This window comes from Neophocaena asiaeorientalis, unplaced genomic scaffold (assembly GCF_003031525.2).
Source record: "Neophocaena asiaeorientalis asiaeorientalis breed wild unplaced genomic scaffold, Neophocaena_asiaeorientalis_V1.1 scaffold55, whole genome shotgun sequence".
Lineage (NCBI taxonomy): Eukaryota > Metazoa > Chordata > Mammalia > Artiodactyla > Phocoenidae > Neophocaena > Neophocaena asiaeorientalis.
In genome coordinates, this window is record NW_020175684.1 from 1,756,193 (window position 1) to 1,768,037 (window position 11,845).

Consider the following 11,845-nt stretch of genomic DNA (forward strand, 5'->3'; position numbering starts at 1 on the left):
GCATGTTGCATTTTTTGATTGGGTTAAAAAAATAAAACAACCTTTGGCTCAGTTTCCTCAAGTTTCAAATTTCTTTCTTTTTTCTTAATTTCGTAAATTATTGTTCTTGATCAGTCTTTAATGTTCACCGTTATGATGATAGTGTATTGATTTTTTAAAGAGGCTAATAAAAAGCACTTTTTCCCCCACTCAAATAGTGATTCAATTGAGAAATAAATGAAAGTGAGAGGATATATACACCAAAATATGATAATCATTACTGAAAATATTGATAGGTGGACTGTAGTTTGCATTTATGCTCTTGATTGTTTCCTAACTTCTCTAAAATTAGGCAATCATGATGATTTAGTCCTCAGCAGAGCTGGAAAGCCATAGATTCATATAGCCAACCTTACTCATAGTAGAAAGAAATTTAGGATATAGACTCTGTGCAGCTAGGACAGACCACAATCAGAGTACTAAAGAGCAGAAATGTGCAAGTCCAGGTCCTTCCTCATCCCACTTTCAGCAGTTAGCTGGATCACTCTTCCACTGCGTGCAATGGTAGAGGATCATCAGCCAAAGGCTGTAGGAACACAGGTAAAGAAACACAAAAAAGGGCTTCCTTGGTGGTGCAGTGGTTGAGAGTCCGCCTGCAGATGTAGGGGATGCGGGTTCGTGCTCCGGTCCGGGGGGATCCCACATGCCGCAGAGCGGCTGGGCCCGTGAGCCATGGCCGCTGAGCCTGCGCGTCCGGAGCCTGTGCTCCAGGGAGAGGAACGCGAGAGGCCACAACAGTGAGAGGCCCGCGTACCATAAAAAAAAAAAAAGAAGAAGAAAAAAAGAGAAAAAAACAATATAAGCATTTAATGAAGGTAGATGAATAGGTTTAAATGTTGCATTAAGTATAGCTTATAAACAATTATGAATATTGATAAAATATATGATAAAGGAGCTATTGATTTTGATGAAATCAGAATACCACCTAAATTAAAAGATCATAAGTGTTTATTAAGGTATTAAGATTAAGAAATCTCAGTGAAAGCAACGAATTTCTATTACATGGTCTAACACATTTTATGCATTTCTCCTTTATCCTCTTTGAACTGTTGGCATATGTGTATTATTCAAACTAACAGAATTGAAAAAAAATCATGCCTACTCATGAAGGAGGGATTACATGCAACAAATTAATATCATATGGTTCAACCAAGTCTTTATGAAGCTGGGTAATTAATAACTTACTATAGAGAAATAGAAAGAAGTTAGCTAAAGGAAGTTTTAGATTACTTCCCATTAAACTTAACTGCTCATGTACAGTTAGTAGTGTTACTTTGTGGTAAAATATAAGCCCAAACAATCTTATATTTTTAAAATACTAAATCACTTAACATCTGTCCTTTTCCTGCATTAATGTAACCACCTGGTGGCACTGTTGATTAACTTGGAAAAAAATCAAAATTTTTGATAAATCCTTTTTTTTTTTTTTTTTTTTTTTTAATTTTTTTTTTTTTGAACCAGGGAAGCCCCTGATAAATCCTTTTTAAAGAGCATTTTCTATATTAAAATTGCAAATTGTTTATGATTCCTATCGCTATTGCATTATTTGAGTGTATCAATGCTGGATGGCTGTTGCTAGAAAAATGTGTGGAAAATTATTTGCAAAAATGTTAAATGTAAAATAAGTCATTGAATATTTATGTCTGCAAAATTCAAGGACTTCCAAATAGATGTGCATAATATTAAGAAGTGAATGAAGACATTCATAAAGATAAAGATTGTGTACTTATTATTTCCACACTTAATGGGAGAAATCTTTCCAAATGGAATTAATTTATTTAAAAAAATTTAAGACAAAAAGTATGTATCATTTTCATTGGCAGTCATTTTCATGATTTGATTTCAGGTAATTTGTCAAGAATACCACTACTCTCTGAGAGAGAGATACCTACATCTCAAGCATAATCTTCCATATAATTCATTTATCTATAAGATACTATTGCAAAGTCATTCACAACTTGGTTGCATGCCAACAGTGAGTTTAAAGCATTGTGATGAACTGCAATAGCACTTCGTCTTTTGCCTCATAAGTTATAAAATATTTGAAAAATTTAAAGTGTTAAATTAGATTCAGGATACATTGATAAATCAGGAAATCTTCAATCAAACTATACTTTGTGAAAGCAGGAAGAGACAGAATATCGGTTTACTGAGACATTTTGGAATTCATTTGAGAGATAAAAAGTATCTTAAAACACAGAAAAAGTTTATAAATATGGTTTGAAAGTAACTGAGTTCTTAGCCAGAGACAAGATACAATTATCTTACATTAATAAAAACTGAAACATAGTGGTCACTTACATTGCCAGGGTTATCATGTATCAATAATTTTCTAATTTTAGGTTTAAAATTCCAGATTTTACCTATTTGTTCAAAGTCTATTTGAATCAGATATCCCCTTATAGTCATTCTAACAGAATTGATAGAGACTATTCAAGTGATTATCATACAGATATTTTAAAAGATTGATATTTAAACTTTAAACTTATGCAATGAATGATTTTTTTGGAAAAGATGCAATTCACTCATTTATGTTATGTGTATAAATATGCTTTGAGAAATATTGGTCATTTTGTGTCATACATTTTTGATAATGGTAAAGAAAAAAATCTTTGATAAGATGTTATATGATAGCCAACACTATCAAATATTCTGAGAAAAATTATAGTAAGCAAAAATAAGTGACTTTACCCCCTAAAAATATGGAATATTTTCATGTGTACTCATATAGTGTTTCTACAGACAGCTAAAGTCAGAATGAAATATTTAAGTTATATTTGCCTGGGCTTTACATCCTGAAGAAATTCTGAAGACATAGAGAATTAAGAGGTTTATATTATGAATATTTATTCTGTACAAATTCTTATAGTGATGTGCTAAAGTAGTATGAATAAATCCAAGGAAAGGAATTATGATCAGAGTTTCTAAATCTCCTACATACACCAAAGTTAGAACTGGAAGCATGTATGATGATTCTGAACACATTTCTATTCCTTCTTAGAGTGCATAAACATACACATATAGTTGGTATTTTTACTTTAAAATAAGGTTTCTATTGTAGGCTTATTGCACACTTTGGCCTGTATGGTTATTCCTTGAGCCACGCAGAATTTTGCATATTTGTTCCACTGTCACTGCACCACCATGCTTTCCTTTATTGGCTGTTTATCTGGACACATAGCCTGGCCTCCTAGGGAGATATATCCACCTGTTAAGGGAAGTCACTCTTTCATGTTACCTAGTAACCACCTTCAGGAAACCTATTTATAAAATCACAAGTAGATCATAACTATAATAGGATCCACTCATAATAATAGATGAAGTCTTTCTTTGTAGAAAAAAAGTGCAGCTTAGTCAAATGTCGCGTGGTGAACATATAATAAAAACAAAGATAGTTCAACAATTTGTATGTGTTATCATTGTTCTTAAGATAATTTATTGCATTTATTTGCTACTCAGAACAGCTTTGCCAGTGGTTCACCCTATTACAAATCTGTTAGACCAAGCTTTGCCACATTCTCAAAGGGCATGGATGGGCAGTGAACACATTTTCTGACTCTTGACTTCTCGGTCGATACCTTTTTCCTCAATATATAAAAATACAATTACTTAAGTTATTCCTAATACCTATGGCTTCAGTTTATTTCTTCTTTCTGATTTTACCAATTACTGATCTGACATACTATGTAGTGTAGCCTAGGGAGATCATATTTTATATTTTGATACCCCTTAAGAATTATGCCCATACACCAGCTAAGCTATAAACAGCGTGCAATGCTGCACAAGGTGCACAAAATCCAGTTGATAATGAAACATCTGAGATACATCATAATTAACTGGAATTATTTTTCACCAATGATTTTATTAGTACTGAGACTTACATTTTGTAAAAATTAACAGTGGGAAGTACTTGATGATGAAATCAATAGATTTATAGGCTCATTTAAATGCCTAAAATAGACCTCTATAATTGTTCCTGTTTATTGTTCCTCCACATTCCAGTTTAGTAAGAAAGCAGCACAGAATCGGTCATGAGTGTCTCCAGCTCCCTAAATTTCAATGGACTATTGAATTAAACATAAACGTCTCTACCTCCTATCTTACTATCTATCTCTCCTGCTTACCTCATATACAATTCTTCCTACAGATACTCCTCATATAGATAACTTCAGTCACTTTTAACTAATACTTTTTTCTGTACACTTGGCTTTTTTTATTCTACCTCCACACTTTTCTCTTTCAATTGTTCCATGCTGGAATGCCTTATTTTTCTTTTATCTCTATTGAAATCAATGATCATAGCATACAATAACTGGTTTTGAATCTTAGGCAATTTTGGAAAGAAATGCTTTTGACTGGATCTGATGATAATATGATGCTTGTAATGGATAAAACACCTCTGCCAACTTTCTTTTTTACAAAGAAGTCTTAGTTTCCTAAATGATCTACTATTCAACTTTCCTTGACAAAGTTTATAAAAGTACAGAGCAAAAGAATATAATCTTACTGAGGAAAAAAAATCCAAATCACATAGGCAGAATATATTGAGTTTTCCACTCATATTTCAAAACTCCTCTGTTTCCTATTCAGCAAACTTACCCAACATACCTCTATCATATTGTGATTTTTCAAAATTTAACTTTTTACTACATCTAAGTATATGTATGTTATCACTTTAAATAACATTATTTCTCAGTAATCTTATAATAATTGTCAGTAATTATTACTGAATAAGCATGAATGAATGTAACACCTCTTTATGAGTAGTTAGTTGAATCTCTATACAGTTCTTATATTTGTTCATTTAATTAACATTATTCCATGCCTACTCTGTTCCAGATACAGTTTTAGGTGCTGGGGAAGGAGTGTGATGCTTTTATTTACAAGGGAGAGAAACATGTGAGTTTTAGAACATCCATTCCTGTATGCAATATATCCTGTATCTAAATAAATGTATCTACTTAGAACACAGATATATTTGAAATACTATAAACATTATCACACTCAATATGCTAATATTTTATTCTTTTCAAAATTTATATGTTTAGTTTGAACCAAGGAAATAACATAATTCACACAGCTATTAAATGTTAATTCTAAAACAAATTTACTGCATTCAGTACATAAATTCATGAAACCTCTTATTTTTCTAGATACTTTAAGTAATGTTCAGGCAAAGAAATGCTGTGGTTTTATGGCTATCAACCCCCTCAAGCAATACAGACTTAAGAGATTTCCCTGTTGAGGAGACCCGCAGTTGTGACTTCATTAAATTAAACATAGTTCATGGCAATTAGCCATGGAAGTTTCCTTCAGGCCACTCTCTGATCATAGAGGAACATGACACAAACGGCTGGAATTCCACCCTTGGAATTGCCATTTCCCTGCACAGTTTCTTGTGTTCAGGGGGTCACCTGCTCTCTCTCACAGTTCCCAGGGCTATGTCTCCAGATTTTTATTACTATTCCTTTATACTTTTTCAGTTTTAGGTCGGCAAAACATCCATAAAATGAACTTTGTGGTTTTGTTTTTGTTATTGTTTTTACTATGTGTCATGGTTTAGTTTCTGATGGCCATAGCCACAAAAGTGTAAATGAAGATCTAAGCCATATGGTATAACTTTTTCAGGAAATATGAACTGTAATACTTCTCAGTAATTATTATTTGCTCTATCCTATTTCACACTGACTGAAAACTCTTTTTCCTTTCTTTCATACTTTTCAACTTAAATAACACTTAAATTAGATTTTGATAATGCCAGTTTGTTGATTTCACAGTTGCTACCAAAATGACTGAATCTCTCTACCCTGCATTCACATTGAACTGTTTTTTTCTTCCAGTCCCTGTGCATTTGTATTTGTTTTTTTTCTCCTTGTTACTTCTTTGGAGAGACACTTCCAAGCCAGGAATATAGCCTATGTTCACTACATGCAAGTCTATCTTGTTAACTGCTTTCTTTTTTTAATTAATTAATTAAGTAATTATCATCTCAGGGGACCAATCTAATTCACCATAATCATTGATCTATCAGTAAACATAAAGTGAATGAGAACAAATCCTCATTTATCTGTCTCCCAGGCTATAGTCCTCAATAAGACACTGAATAAACTTACCTCACAGATTTTACTTGTGCTGGGTTTTATTTTTTCCCAAGTACACAAATGTCTGCTTAGCTGTAGGTTTCAGATTTCTCAATGTTCTTCTTCTCGTCTCCCTTGTTGAATGTGTAGTTCCCTAAGTACTACTCTCAGAGTCTGTGTCTTCCAGCTCTTTTGGCTGTAACTCCCATTACTGTCCTGGAGCCCTGTTGAGTGGATTAGGGAAAACATTAAATCTCAGTCTTTTGTGCCTTTTGTCTGTGACCTTCACAAGTGTTTCTTAGTTTTTGTTTTTAACATAGGAAATTTAAAAGGGACTGGACTGGGAGAAATGCTTCTTTCCAAGGCATGATAAAACTCTGGTTAAATCTTCTCCTTTGCATCATAGGCCTTTGTTATGGGCTGCATTTTGGAGGGTAATTCATAATGGCTATTTTTCTCTTTCCCTACCAGAGCAACAGGGTATCTTTCTCAGCTCTTCCCAGGAAGAACTTGATGGGATTTCTGAAGTTAAAAACCATGAAAGAGTGGCCATCTTCTAAGCTGAGGTCCAGGAGTTTGGCATTCTTAAGACAGCCTGCAACAATTCGTCAAAATTACCATTTTAGCAGACCTTGTGTATTACACAATGGATTCATCTATTTCTCCAGATTTCAAGGTAGCTCTTTGCCCTGTGACCTCAGTTCTCTGATGAGTTCAAAAAGTCATTTATTTTCCTTTTGTTTAGCTTTATATTATTGTAAGGACAGGAATGACACCTTCTAAGTTCTCCACATCCTGAAACAAATCAGAAATCTACAGTTTTCTTTTGGTATTACCCTACTGTTTCTCATCATTCTCCTTGCCAATAATACTGAATGTGAGTATAGCAATAATTGTTCATTCTGAAAAAAATCAAATGTTTTCTTGGTGATTAAGATTAATTTAGTAAGAAGGATGAAGAAAGAAACTTTCCCTTCTAATAAACACACATTTACATCTGAAGACATAACTTAAGATGTAAATTGATACTTAGGCAACCCCCATTATAATAGAGAGGTCATAAACTACAACCTCTAACATAATTAAAGACAGCAAGTTTATGAATCAATTAAAAAGGGTGGAAGGAGTTGCTGCTAAAATATATATGCACACTTAAATGACAGTTACAGAAGTGTGCATATGCTTCTAATTGAATTAAGCGTGTGATTATTACGTTGATTTGATTTGCTCAATTTGTGTCCTGAAAGACAAGGCACAAATTATGATATATATAAAAAAAATTCTACAGGACACAAGAAGTCATTTTTAAAAGTCTATCCTGATGCCTCTTATTCAGCTTAAAGAGACAGCTTTTAAAATAATGTAAATTAATGTAAAGTAAATTAATATAAATTACCATTAAAATTAACTAATAATCTGCTTTTGATCAACAACAGATGCTACCTGTCTCTAGCCATTATTCATGGACACATTAAATAATTTGACAAAAATTTATTTCCAATACCTTTAGTATGGACAAAGAATAGGAAGCCTCTACTATAAGTATTGATAAATGAATATGAATTTTTATAGAGAAGAGTAGGAAAAGGTAAGAAGGAAAAAGAGGTGAGGTATTTCATCAACGTCTGTGCTAAAGCTCTATTGGGCTTGTTCAATCCTCTGTTTTAAATAAATAAATAAATAATTAAGAAAAGGGGGAAAAACAGGAATGGGTTGATTGGAAATTGTGGAAACCACAAGAAACTGCAAGACACACTTGTGTATAATACAGCCCAGCAATATTATCTCAGTGGATTTCATAGGTGGTCTCTGCAATGAAACAAATTCTTCTGCAACAAGTTATACTCAAGGCATGAAAAATGTTGGTCATATTTGGTTCCAAGACCATCTTTTATAGAGCAGACCACCAAGAAGCTGTAAGAAGTATGTTGGTTAGTAGGCACCTCCCAGGGAAGAAGACCCCAGATGAGTAAACTGGGATCTGAAACTGAGCTCTGATCTTAGCAAGAAAAGTAGAAAGTTAATCATTCATTGAAGCAGAAGTGTAGTAAAGAAGACTTAAAAACTGGACTCATTTTCACCAAGTGTTGCAGGTCAGAGGATACAGGCATAAAATCTGATCAAGAGCTTGAAATATAAAAGTTATGACATGATTTAGATGTCATTTGATGGTATGCAAGAATTAATAATGTTTTCCTAGTGTGGTTATTTCAGAGCTTAGAATGGTCAGTTTCTTCAGCTATAGGCAAGAGGAAAAGTAGTGGCAAGCAATATATAAAAAACCTCAAACATGCATGTTTGGAAGCAGCATGAGAGAATATAAATTATTAGGAAGAGTCTAAATAAATTACTTGTCTTAACTGGTGTAAATTCATTTCCTTGCCTTAACTCTCACAAAAGAACACTTAACAGTAACAAACTATAGAATTTGTAAGACCTTTCTTTGTGTTAATTCTCATTATATAATCTGACTTTGTGAAAAGAAAAGCAGATTTTACTGATGTCTATCTCTTACTTTAGGCAAAAAGCTAACAGATAATATTTAGAATATAAAAGAAGAAAACAGTGATTTTTTTTTCGTGATTTCAATATTGAAATCTTTGTCATTCATTTGACTATAACATAGTTTTCTTGTAGGGAGAACATATCCATTTTATGAATGTGAACTTGGACCCTCTCTAGAGATTCCAATCAATGGAAGCCAGATTACAACTTGTGTCTTTCAATACAAACCCACCATTAATCTTCCTCTCTCATGTTGCTCCTCCATAACAGTGAGGAAACCTCCTTTTGGAAAACACTTAGGAGTATTAAAATGTGCTTCAAATATATCTCTTTATAAGAATAGGCACTTTACAAGTGAGCACATGGAAGCCCAGAGATTGTAAATTATGTTTTGGGATTTCACATAGTTAGAAAACTATATGGAAGCCCCACATTTTGACTTTGAATATAAGAAATCTTTGCAAGTAAATAATATATCTTGGTTCTGTTTAGCTGGTTTGGAAAATTTGTTGGAAAAACATGTTTTGGTAAATCAGTAGAATTTTGTTCTGAAAGAAAAAGATAAATATTGATTTTCTAAGAGAAAACAGTGATAGAAAACTCTACAAATCTAATAAGACCTTTGGGGACAGTTTTTTTCTATGTCCTACTTCTTTAATTATAAGGGAGAAAACTTAATACCCAGGTATTTTCTGAAGAATTTATGGCAATTCTAGAAGCATTGTGACATATGTTCTCATTCGGTTCGATATTAAAATGTACAATTAATACAGGTTTCAATTAAATTTGGTTGATGTTGCAAGGGTGTGTCAAATGTTATATTAAATCACTTAGCCAATTGCATACCCTGTTTATTTATTAAATTTAAGATGTATTACTATGGAATCACAGGTACGTTACCACCTGTTTGAGCTTTCATAGAAGATAAGAAACATTAAAGGTTTGTTTTAACAATTATCACAAAAATGTTCCTGTAAAACACTAACACAGCTCTGATGAAGTGTCAGTACAGCAGTAAGAAGAAAAGGACAATAAAACAATGACCGTTTTTTTTTCTCATTTTCCACCTCAATTCTTATAAGTTACACATGGGAAACATTAATAGGGTTATTTGGAAATATTATGGAGCTGTCAGTGTTTCACTTCTTAAGAACGTGAAATGCGTATTTTTAAAAGGTGAATACTCAACTCCTTTCATGGGGGGAAAAAGTGCAGTTTCATGATTAATGGAGCATTCAGATCATGAATAATACAGACAAATGAAGGATGTTTCTCTTCTTTTTTACACACATCGTCTCCACAAAAGTAGTTCTAACGTTAAAATAATGTTCCTATAAAGCTATCACTGAGTCAATATGTTTTATTGAAGGTGAGATGGGACAGGTTAATGTTCGATGATAATCTAATGAGTCTTTAATTACCTTAGAGTTCCTCCCACTGTCATCAAACAAGGTCAGCAATTTAAATATCATTTTTGCTTAGTATAAAATAAACACTGTCCATGCAAACTAAATAATTCTAACTATAGACTTATATTTAGGACTTTTAAATATCTATAAACACAGAAATTTGCATGCCCTCTAGTCAAAAGTTGAATATTATTAGAAGATAGAGTGGCATGATAAGCCAAATTTTATTCTTCCTGTGTTCCCACCAAATCATACTGTGTTAAATGAAATTGAAAATGCTTCCGTATTCGGGAATTGAACTTTTTCACTGTCAAGAGTTTAAATTCTCAAACTGTGGCCATTAAATGTTTATTAATGTCATTGACTTACAGACCTGCACAACACACCCACACATGCATGTGTGAGCAAACACACATGGCACTGATCTCCTGGATTGCATCAGGGAAAAGAAAGGGTGCAACAAAGTAACTAGGAAGTCACGAACTTTTGCAGTGTTAGCATGTTTGTTTAATAAATTTTACTCAGTCCTTTTAATGCTGTGATTAAGTGAAAATATCAGACTCTTTTTCCCTCAACCATAATGATTTCAGTGTAGTGGACAAGCTGCCCTTTATCAGTCTTGTTATTTCAATCTGCTGACTTTGACACCAGTACTCCTAAGGTTTTCCTGTCTTCTTTGAACCCATTGATAAGGTCTCATTAAAACTGCCCCATATCTATTTCTTGCAAGGATTCCACCGTCTGCACTGTTGGTGCAGGCAATTATTCATTCCTCCAAATGTGAAATGCCATTGAGTTCTGTTCTATCAGTTGCCTTTTTCTAAACATGTAAAATTATCTTCAAGAGTAGGTTTATTTGTGTTGCTTCTGAAAGCATAAAATTGCACACTGTATCATCCATTACGTGAATTGCCAAATGTTGTCTTCATCTGGATTTTAATATAAGATGAGATTCTTTAACAATTGAAATATTTTAATAAATGATATGGAAAAATTGACATGAATCTTTTCGTGTAATCCTCAGGAGACTAACTTTTGTCCAAATGAAAGTTTGTTCCTATGACAAGCACAGACATTTGATGAGAGTTTGAAAAAGGCAATTAGTGTCTTCCTTTCAAATAAATTAAAACAATTTAGCATTATATCCTTCCCTTAACTATGAGGTTTTCTTCTTTCTTAGACTGACTTGCCCCTCATTGGTATTAGTAGTACATTTGTGGTAGGGCAGCAATTAGCTAAACAGGAATTACTGTGTGTTGCATTGTGGTTCTGTACATTATCTAAGAGGACAGATAAATAATCTCCCACAGCTGATTCATACACATAAAAGACTATCCATATGTAGTTATTAAGTATTGATTATTGACAGTTTGACATATACTCAAGTTCTGATTCTGGCTATCATAATTTTTACCGAATATTGTTTTGGCTAAATAGAACAATTCCCATGACTTGCCTGAATCTATCAACTATTTTTTCATGAAATTCCAGTGTCTCTATAGAATTCTACCATTTACCACAAAGAATTCATCTATTTTGCAGAGTGCAACTTTGCTTCCAACCAGCAGATTTCTCATTGGTGGAATTCAATGTTAAGTATATAGCTTGAGCATAACCTTGAAGTGAATTCTTTTATTTCCTTATACTCAATTATCCTTTAAGCTTTTCATAAAGCAAAGAACTGTACAAAGCTGCACCATCAGTGCAGCCAAGACCAAAGTGATAGATGGAAGAAGCACTCTGGGGAATACTGCAAATGTGATTGCTACTTCTTGCTTGGAACTTGAGAACCAGCAACAGTCTAATAGAAAC